Here is an 11,033-nt window from a genome sequence, read left to right as displayed (position 1 = left end):
GTGAAATTTTGTTCCAAAGATATCTTTTTAGAAGAAACTTATTGTCTTTTCAATCAAGTAGAACATGCATACAACTAACCTATTACTATGCAATTTATCCTATTCTATAAAAGAAAGAAAATCTAACTAAAATATCCTAATTTATTGGTGCTAGAGAAGAGAAATTACCTCCGGAAGTCAGGTACTGACTGACCTCCCCACACTTAAGACTTTGCACCGTCCTCGGTGCCATCTGTCAGGAACAAGGGTGGGCTGGTGGCAGTGTCTCCACAGTCAGGGCCGTCATAGCTCCCTGTGCTGGTGAAGGAAGTGGAGTCCGGGGTGTCCAAGTCTTTGTAATCTCCTCTAAGCAGCTCCCTGAGGTGTTTAAATCGGCGTTGATTGCGGTGCTCTCGGAGCTTTGCTTTCTTTTCATGTTGGTCCAACCGCTTCAGTATCTGATGCAGAAGTTGACTAGTAGATGGTGGAGGAGGTGTGGCATCCTCTGTGGACTGGCTGGTAGCGGCAAGTTGTGGCCTAAGATATCTCCTGTTAGGGACATACTGATCATCCCGTGGAAGAATGTCTTTGGTGTCTCCAGCTCTGTAGGACACTCCGGCTGCTGAGATAAGATCAGAGACCAACGCGGGGAAAGGTAGGTGTCTCTATAAAATCCCCAATGTCTTTGTGCAATTTGTGGCTCAACAAATTCAGCGATACGAGGCGGAAGGATAAGAAGGTGTTCATTGTTGTAATTTCGAGCTGCCAGAATAGGAAACATCTGCTCACAGTAGCGATTTGGGAATCGTGCAGTGTCCTTGGCTGGGAAGGCTCTCTCTTTTTTATCAACCTTGATAATTGACAAACCCTATTTTGAGGGTTTATCTTGTGCTAATTTCAAAAGGGTTATCAATGATTTCACACATTTTCTGCACGAAAATATAAGGATTTGCATTCTTTTCCTAGTTTTGCCTCATAAAGGAAAACATGCTTATTTTGCACTAAAATAGACACATTTCTAATCTCTCCTTGATGCCATTCGATGCCGTGACTCGTGTGCTAAGTGGTTTCAGGACATAGACTAGGAATGGACAGGAAAAGATAAGGATGAAGGGTGCAAAGTAAGGAAGCATGAGAGGAGATTTCCGCATGGGCGCGTGCGCGCACTTGACGCGCCCGCGCGGATGAGAGCAATGTGAAGCCGAGACTAAGAGCCAAGCCACGAGCCGGCTTGAGTAGCGGATAAGTCAGGATCTTCATGGACGCGTACGCGTACACTCCGCCTCCGCGCATACTCCAGAGCCGCATCCAGGGCGCGCACGCGTACCTTGCGCGTACGCACCGATGTTCAAAAATGATTTTTTTAAAAGTCACGTGACTTAGGCGTGGAGTTGGTTAGAGATCCCAACTTTTGAGGAGTGCTTTGGTGGGAAAAGACTTAAGAGGACCAAGGGGGCAAAGGTTGAGGACACTTAGTTCATTTTCTAGTTTTTGAGATATTTTGGGGAGTTAGTTACATTGTTAGAGAGAGAAACTCCAACTTCTCTCTAGATTCATCCACCTCTCTCAAGCTTTCACTAGGGTTCTTCCTCATCACAATTTTGGATTTTCATCCATTCTTTGGTGAGATCCATTGCAACTTTCATTTCACTTTGTTCATGTAATAGATTTTCTCTCTCAATTCCAAGTTGTAGTTGTAATTGTTGACATTCCTTGGATCTAGGATCCAACTCTATGATTTTTGGATTTCATTGATATTTTGAGGTTTTGATTCTCATTGTTGTTCCTTGATACTTGTTGTTAATTTCTAGTGTTGCAATATTTCTAATTTTACTTTTCTCTTCATTTCACTATGACTTTCCTTTTTGCTCATCACATGTTTGATAAAATGTCAATGCTAGCCATGGAGTAGAACTTTTATACTTGGCATAGGGTTTGGTCATTGGAATGAATTGAATAGTTATATCAAGGGTTGATTTGGAGTTAGAGCTTGTCAATTGCCTTGGAGTACACTAAAACTAGATTCCCATGAGGTGAAGCTAGAACTTGTGACTCAAGTTAATTGTTTTCATTTGACTTTCTTCTATACTTAGGGGATGACTAAATGAAGTAAGTCCTAATTGTTGTCAACCTTGAGTGAACTATAATGATAAAGATTTCTAATGCCAACCCTAAGTCAAGTCCTTTTAATAATTGATTGTTTGTTTCTCATTACTTGCTAAGACCTTCAAGAACTCAACAAAGCTTACTAAAGCAATAAGATGCATACTTTGGCAATTCCAAGAGAGAACGACTCGGGAGATTAATACTCTCGGTTATAGATTGTAGATTTGTTTGATGATGGATTTTGTGTTGGTTTAGACTATACTACGATTGATCACTTGATAAATTCTATACCGACAAAAATTCATTTGTCAATAATCCTTTTAATTCTTTTTGTTGAGGGCTTAATTGTAGTTGAAGAAGGCTCTGCCACTAATGCTCTCTTCGTACCTTTCCTTGCTGTGGGTTTAGGGGTAGCTTTCTCTTTGCCTTTCTTGGTGGCCATTCTGAAAAAAGGGAAGAGAAAGTAAATTAAATCCAAAGAATTAAAACAAGGAAGGAGATGGAGTGAGTAATAAACAGTGCACGGTAAAGATGAATGAAATAAACACATGGTCATGACAACATGTGAAAAGATCATTAAAGGAAATAGGATAGGTGCATAAAAGGGTAAGTAGATGCAAGATGATTATTGGCATGCCGGCAAGGGCATGAGTAGCATAAATCAAGCATCACTTCGTAACAAACTAACATGTTTGTATTGGCAATTAAATTTAATTAATAAAATAGTAAAGGAAATTGGTGAAAAACATGATTTGAATAGTAGGAAGTATAAAAGAGAAGTGCATAATGCCATATGGGCTTTTTCACAAACACATAGCATGCATGGTAAATAAGGTATAGAAAGTATTAAAGTAAACATGCAAGCAACCCTTTAAAGAAAATAATATATAATTGCCAAATAATTTGCAATAATCCACAAGCATATAATGAGGAATAATGACTCAAATAAATTTCTAGCACCATGTAAAAAGGAAAGAAGAAGAAGGAAAATATGGATAAAGAATAGAAAAAGAAAAGAAAAGAAAATAACATATAAAATAAGAAGAATGATAGAAAAGGAAGGAGGGAAGAAGAAAATAAAACCTTGTTAATGGAGGTGAGAGAGAGAGAGTAAAAGGTGAGAGAGAATGAAGAAGGGAGAAGGAAGAAATAAGGAGGGAAAAGAAAAATTAGGATTTGGAGGAGAGAAAGATAAGATATTGGGGCAGTTTCGGTTGAGCTGTGCGGCGCAAGCAATGCGGCCGCGTGGGGCATGCGTTCACGTGATTGCGTTCTAATTCAGTTGATGCGGTCGCGTCGGTCACGCGATCGCGTGACCCATATTATGCTTCTAGCGCGAGTATAGCCTCGCGCCCGCACAACTCTCTGTTCAAATTGATATATTTGCCAAATTTGGGGTAACGCGATCGTGTGGGGCATGCGATTGCGTGAGTGGGCTTCAAAAGGGATGACGCAGACGCGTCAGTGACGCGGTCGCGTGATAGGGATGGTGCGTCCAGCACTAATCCAGCACCACTCTCGCGCAATATTTCGTTGTGCACCCCTTTTACGTCGGAAATCAGGGCACGCGGCTGCGTGGGGCACGCGGTCGCGTGGGAGGCCAGGAATCCCATGTGACACGGACGCGTCAGTGACGCAGCTGCGTGGGACAATATGTGCCATTGGCACGCCTCCAGCCATGCTCCAGCGAAACTCTCTGTTCGTTTTTAATTTTCTCACCTCTCCTTGCGACGCGGATGCGTCGCTGATGCGGACGTGTCGCTGATGCGGACGCGTCGCGCGGCCCCCTTTATTTTTTTGTATGCAGATGCAGATGCATGAAAGTACTGAGAAAGAGAAGAGTTATTAGATGAAAAACTAAGAAGAAAAGAACGATCATACCATGGTGGGTTGTCTCCCACCTAGCACTTTGCTTTAACGTCCGTAAGTTGGACGCTCCACTAGCTCAATCTTCTGGCATGTGGGGATCTTCCAAGAGGAAGATCTCAAGCTCTTTAGTTTTCTGCATCTTCTCGCCATGGTACAGCTTCAGACATTGTCCATTAACTTTGATAAGTTCAGAGTGTGAAGGATGGCTGAGGTGATAAACTCCGTATGGTTCGGCCTTCTCTACTCTGTATGGACCTTCCCATCTTGATCTCAACTTGCCTGGCATGAGCCTCAGTCAAGATTTGTAAAGGAGGACTAAATCCCCATTCAGCTCCAGCTTGCTCAATTCCCATGTTGCACTCCTTGACTGCCCAAAAGGCTCTGTGCTCTACTTCAACTGGGAGATGAAAAGCTTTTCCAAAAACTAAGCGGAAAGGGCTCATCCCAATGGGTGTTTTATATGCTGTCTTGTATGCCCATAGTGCATCTTGTAGCCTGGTGCTCCAGTCTTTTCTATGAGGTTTGACTATCTTTTGCAAGATATGCTTTATCTCTCTGTTTGACACCTCGACTTGCCCATTGGTCTGAGGATGGTATGTTGTTGCAACCTTATGAATTATCTCATGCTTCTTCATTAATCCTGTTAGTCTCCTGTTACAGAAATGGGTGCCTTGATCGCTCACGATTGCTCGTGGTGATCCAAAGCGGCAAATAATATGGTTTCTCACAAAGGAAACAATAGTGTTAGCATCATCAGTGCGGGTAGGAATTACTTCCACCCATTTGGAAACGTAATCCACAGCTAACAATATATAAAAATGACCATTAGAATTTGGAAACGGACCCATGAAGTTAATGCCCCAAACATCAAAAATTTCACAGAAAAGCATAATTTGTTGAGGCATCTCATCCCTCCTGGATATATTACCAAATTTTGGCATGAAAGACAAGATTTACAAAACTCAGCAGCGTCTCTAAAAAGAGTAGGCCACCAGAATCCACAGTCTAAGATCTTTCTAGCTGTTCTTTGAGGGCCAAAATGTCCTCCACTCTCAGACGAGTGACATGCCTCTAAAATGGACTGGAATTCTGATTGAGGCACACAACATCTAATTATCTGATCAGCGCCACATCTCCACAAATATGGGTCATCCCATATATAATATTTAGACTGGCTTTTCAACTTGTCTCTTTGATGCTTAGAAAAGTGAAAAAAATGTGAGTACAACTAGTTTCACTCGAAGCTTGGTGGAAATATGAAGCCAATCATTTTCATTCGAAGTTTGGCTAAGAGATGACACAGAAAATTTCTCCCTCAAGATGGAAACATGTATTACAGCAACTAATTTAGACACCTGTTGCAGTATCATTATCATCATAAGGTCATGACCAATCCAAATGACAAAAGGAAGCATAGTTAGAAACTATAAAGCTCAAAAAGAGGATTAAGCAACTAAATATTTGGCTACAAAATATTTCCCCAAAACTTAACCAAAAACCTAAATATTACATCGACTTTTTGAAGGAATTTTTCTCGTGTGAATGTGTGCACATGTGTACAGGCAACACGAATATAGGAGATGCCAAGTTTAAACATTGTCAGAAATTGAATTGTAGTGCATAACAGGATACCACCAATTCACCAAATAGATTTGACTCAAATACAAGATAGATGATGTGACAAAGTCAAACCTGAAGAGTGCTCTGTAGATACTGCAATATTTTCTATGGACTAAGATAACATTCTTCCAAGTTCCATGATGTAATTGTAGAATCAAATAGCATTGCTCCCTTAGCAACTGATTTTATCATTTCAAGTCTCTCAAGTTCCCTAAGATCCTCTGAGAAATTAACTATTACATTGTACTTTTTATGGAAGATCTGAGAATGTAAATGGTGGGCTTCCTTTGCAAATGAAAGAGCCTAGCAAATACCTTTGAACTTGGTTCAGCTACTTGGGTACAAAGTGCACGCATGAAATAGGCCACCGACAACTGATGCTCAATGGCATTTTTATTGGCACCGTCTCAACAAATATCTCCTATTTAAGAGGAATTGCCTCGAATAAGTAATTTATACATCAATAGTAAACAACAGTTTGCAAATAATAAAGGTTACCATGATAGTTATTGCTTCTGACAAACATTGAATGCAGTCCCTAAGATCGCCAGTTCCACACATCATTAGTGTCTTTCCCTTTCTAACCAGAGTTTGTGCCTTTTGAAAACAAGTATCTGGTGTGATGTATTTATCATTCAGGAGGATATGTATAATTTTCCTTTGCATTTTCTGACAGAATTCTGGATATTTATGATAAAATAATGCATACGCTTGAAGTTCCTAAAGCAAACAATCACAAAAGGTGCAAAAGCATTACATACATAGCAGCAAAAAATGATGAAATTCTATGCAAAGGAAATATCTGCTATGATACTGAACCTGCTCCAGGATGATGATGATGTTCCTCTTGGAAAACTCAGTGGAAGATGACAGCAGAGATTACAAGGTAAGAGAATCAACTCCCTCATCTACCTGCTTAGCTTGTTTACATTCTATCTGCATGACCATATTAAAACTCTGAGTCAAAAGAAGTAAACATAAACAGAAAACTGATAAATACTTGAAACTAAATGCTTTGAAACAACACCAGCAACCAAAGCTCCAATATAGGAATAGGAGTTGGCAGAGCCTGAAACAGATTCTTGACAGTGGACCAGTTTGTAAGGATCTTAATCACTTTCTTTCGGAACTTAAGACTGTTGACTTTATAAAGATGATTTAAGAGATCAGCACTTGTTTCATAAGTCAATATTGCAAACTCTCAGATCTCGTTCCGTCAAAGAAGCACAATAACCTTTAATACAGGTCCAGGATTCTTTGCAACACAGGTTTAGAACCTTATTCGTCCTATGAATCTTTTAAAAACCAACGGCTAAGCATCCAAAATCCAAACTATTTCGAAAACGAATAGTTAATTATCTAGAAATCCAAAATTCATTTTTCTTATAAAAAAATCTTAAAAATTTCCTAGACTGTAAGAATGACCAACTTGTTCCAAGCATAGATTCATTAAGTCTATGCTGAACCAGCTTGATTTTTCATAATTTACTAAACCTCAATCAGAAACCAATTAGAAACTAATCACAAGCTTAGGCCTATCACATAATCAATCACGGCCTCCAGCCCAAACAATTCAATCAACACCCAATTCACCACAATCCACTCAATCAGTCACAAACACAAGTAATAAAGTTCAAACACAATCAAGAGCAATTCCAGCAAGTATGGCAATTAACAGTTAAATAGAAATATTCATAGGCATACCAAATACAATATATACACCCAAACAATGTCAGATAGTTGCGTATGATGCATGCCTGTCCTACTGGCCATGAACTCATGTGTCGGTTACTTTGCCAGAACCTGACACATCCGGTAGCTAACCCAAATATCGTCCTCTTGAAAACCGATGGGCAATACACCACCATTATCCCCACCTGGTGAGTGGTACACCACCACAATACTCAGCATTGCAAGAAGTACACTACCACGATCCTCGTAAGATTTTCAATTGGAAAAACCCGTGGGCTGTAAATAACCACGATCCCCGCAAACACTTTCACAACCCGTGGGTGGTAAACAACCATGATCCCTGTGTCCATCGCGACATTGGACAAGCAGTAAACCACCACGATTCATGCTAGGTCAAAGCTCACATTCAAAACCACAATCTTTTAAAATCTTGACACGGAGCAAGTGCGACTAACCCACAACTCTTGTGTATTACCCAAGCGTCTCAAATACTAATCCGGAGCAAGTGAGACAAACCACAACCCTTGCGTACTGCCCAGGTGTTTGAATCATTAATCCGGAGCAAGTGGGACGAACTACAATCCTTACGTACTGCCCAGGTCTTTCAAATATCAAAATCTTTCTTTAAAAACAATTCAAATCCATTTCTCTTTCATAAAACTCCTTTTCTTAATGAATCAAACTCAAAACAAAATTCTTTTCTTAATAAATCGAACTCAAATCATAATTCCTTCTCAATAAATTAACTCAAAACATAATACTTTACTTAATAAATCAAACTGAAAATACAACTACTTTCCGTATAAATCGAAATCAAATAATGATTCTTAAAGCAAATTTTCTTCTAGATAACACTTCGAATAAAATCTCAGTTTTATAAAAATTTCAGCAACATCTCTAAAATTTGAACTTTGTCACCTTCAAGAGTCCCAACAATTAAACCAAACACTTCTTGGTCATTCAAATCATTTCCAATAAATCATTATCTCAACAACTCCAACTCAACTCAATGAAATCAACAATAACCCAAAATTCGAACAACCAATCCAATAAATCACAATAATTCAACCTCAATTATCAATACACAATCAAACGCTCAATAATCATTATACCACAATTTAGAAACCAATTTAATCAATCAATAAATCAATTATTTATTCAAAACAAATCAGTTCAATCCATAAGACTCATATAATCATCCAAAATATATTATTTGCATTAATATTGATTTATAACCATTCTTGAGAATAAAATAAATTTAAGGAAAGCCCCTACCTCAACTCGTCGAAACCCTCAAAACCAAATGTGTCAAAACCCCTTTTACTTTCAGTTCATAGCGGCGGAAAAAATTCCGATCGCTCCTGCAGCAGCAACAACCATTGAATGGAGTAACAACGGTAAGGGTTTCTGGACAAGAAAAATCACCATACTTAGAGCAGAACCCCCAAGAATGGAGTAACAACGGCTCCCGTAGTGACTTCCGGCGACGTCATCAGCGGCGAAGGAAACCACCACCAACAACGCCAGCACAGAACAGGTCTGACGGCGGCACACGGAAGCTCCGGCGACGGCTCCTGCTCCCTTCTCTGTCGCGTTCTGCTCCTCGGTGACAGCCCTTCATCGACGGCAACAATGAAGACCCTGATGACGGCGCATGCAGTTCGACGATGGCCCAGCAACCACGACAGCGAACACCCTGCAGCTCCATGGATGGCAATGCAGGCAATGGCAGAGACGAGCTTCGCGATCGCGTCATCTCCCTCTCGGCCTTGCTCCCTCTCACAATCCCTCTCTCTTCTCCACGACAGGCCTCTTTACCGGCGTCATCTTCCCCGCTCCTCTCTTCCTCTCTTTCCTTCTTCTTTCCAACTCCTGCGTTCTCTCTTTCCTTCCCTTTCTGTCGTGTGGGTGTGTTAGGGTGAAAGGGGTGGTCGCTAGGGTTATGGTGGAGTGTTAAGGTTAGGGTTTTTGAAAGGTACAAGAATGGTTTTATAATTTCTAATAAAAATAGAGTAACATAGGAATTTAAAATGACTAAATATCATTTTTGTCCCTAACGTTTGGAATAAGTTTTAAAGTTGTCTCTAACATTTCAATCATTCTATTTAAGTCCTTAATGTTTTAAAACTAGTGTTAAACCTATACGATGCACATGCTTATATTTAAATTTGACATGTTAAATCGAAAATAATATTTTATAATAATAAATTTTTCGAGTTTAGTATAACATTATCATCTTCATTATATAATAAATGTAGTGAATATGTTGTTTTTATCTTTATTCAAAATAAAATACAAATGGATAAGTTTGAAGTCTATAATATTCTTGAACCATAAGGGTTGAGTCATGAAAAAATAAGAACATATATAACTGTAATAATAGCATGTCAATTTTACACTAAACTTTATATCAAAATGCTAATAAAAATTTATCGACAACCTAGTATCTTACTAACTTTATTAGAAAAGCAATTGGCATATATAATGTTGTGCTCCATGTTATACATTTCATCTCAAATCTGAAAGCAAAGTTATAGATAAATTCATTATATCTACAATAAATATTTGGACAAAAGTGTAAATCATAACATGCTATTAAAATGAAAATAATATTATCCTTACCTGAATATTATTAAAAACTTCTTTGAACATGACATTTGTTGTTGATAACTTTGAATTGCCGTTTTCGTCAAGAATTAAAACCTTGAAACCTATGCAACTCTTAACTCTTGATAAAGCAACATAAAATTTTCTATGGGTGAATGATAAATCACTATTTTATGGTTTATATTGTGTTTAATTGTGTGGTTTTATCATGATCATTACCCACTTATTCATTAATTTAGCATGCATTTATATTTCCTTCCGGAAATTATTACATGGTTGGAAACTGCTTCCTAGAGACTTTTTAATTATGCATTTTAGTTCTCCTTTATCCCATTCGATGCCGTGATCTATGTGTTAAGTGTTTCAAGCTTTATAGGGCATGGATGAGTTGGAGATTGGAAAGGAAGCTAGCAAAAATGGAAGGAACACAAGAAATTGAGGAGATAATCAGCGAGAAGTGACGCGGCCGCATGGCTCACGCATTCGCGCGAAAGAGGAGAAATCGCAGTGACGCGGCCGCATGGCTCACGCGACCGCGCGGAATGGAAAAGCACAAGTGATGCAGAGGCGTAGACGACGCGAACGCGTGGCAGGGAAAAACGCGAATGACGCGTCCGCATGGATGACGCGATCGCGTGATGTGTGCGATCTGCATAATCTGCAGATTTCGTTGGGGGCGATTTTGGGCCCTGTTTTAACCCAGTTCTCGGCCCAGAACAGCAGACTAGAGGCAGAGAACATGCAGAAACCAGAGACAACATTCATTCTATACAGTTTTAGTTTTAGATCTAGTTTTTACTCCTCTTTTAGGTTTTTCTCTCTACACATTGATAGTTTTTAGGATTTGATTTTTCTACCACTTTTTGCATTGGGATACTGAGAAGAGTTATTACCTCATCAAGACTTCGTCATTCTAGTTCGTTTTCTTTACTTGGCTTTGCTCTTCCATGTCCTTTGCTTTATTAATTTTACCATTGGAATATTATTAGGATTTATTTAATACAAGGATTACTTTTATTTTTATTTGATTATTTTGATTTTTATTTACAATATCTTTCTTTAATTCCTTTTCATATGTTATGAATTTTACATTCACAATGAGCGAGTAGTTCCCTAACTTGATGGGGAGTTGATTGAAAGGAACCCTTGAGTTGGAAAGC

General features: G+C 39.1%; 1 long non-coding RNA gene across 2 annotated transcripts; it reads right to left on the bottom strand.

The window, feature by feature from the left end:
- Nucleotides 1–5,211: 5,211 nt before the first annotated feature.
- Nucleotides 5,212–9,200, bottom strand: LOC127747781 (uncharacterized). Of its 2 annotated transcripts, XR_008009719.1 has the most exons (5): nucleotides 8,692–9,200; nucleotides 8,542–8,627; nucleotides 6,394–6,510; nucleotides 6,073–6,294; nucleotides 5,212–5,995 (listed from the first exon to the last, which is right to left on the bottom strand). It is a non-coding gene; the product is annotated as an uncharacterized LOC127747781 (long non-coding RNA). The 2 variants fall into 2 exon arrangements; XR_008009720.1 differs by lacking the exon at nucleotides 8,692–9,200 and having other exon boundaries at nucleotides 8,542–8,650.
- Between the last annotated feature and the right edge of the window lie 1,833 nt (nucleotides 9,201–11,033).

Source organism: Arachis duranensis, chromosome 5 (genome assembly GCF_000817695.3).
Source record: "Arachis duranensis cultivar V14167 chromosome 5, aradu.V14167.gnm2.J7QH, whole genome shotgun sequence".
Lineage (NCBI taxonomy): Eukaryota > Viridiplantae > Streptophyta > Magnoliopsida > Fabales > Fabaceae > Arachis > Arachis duranensis.
This window is presented reverse-complemented; position numbering and strand designations above follow the sequence as displayed.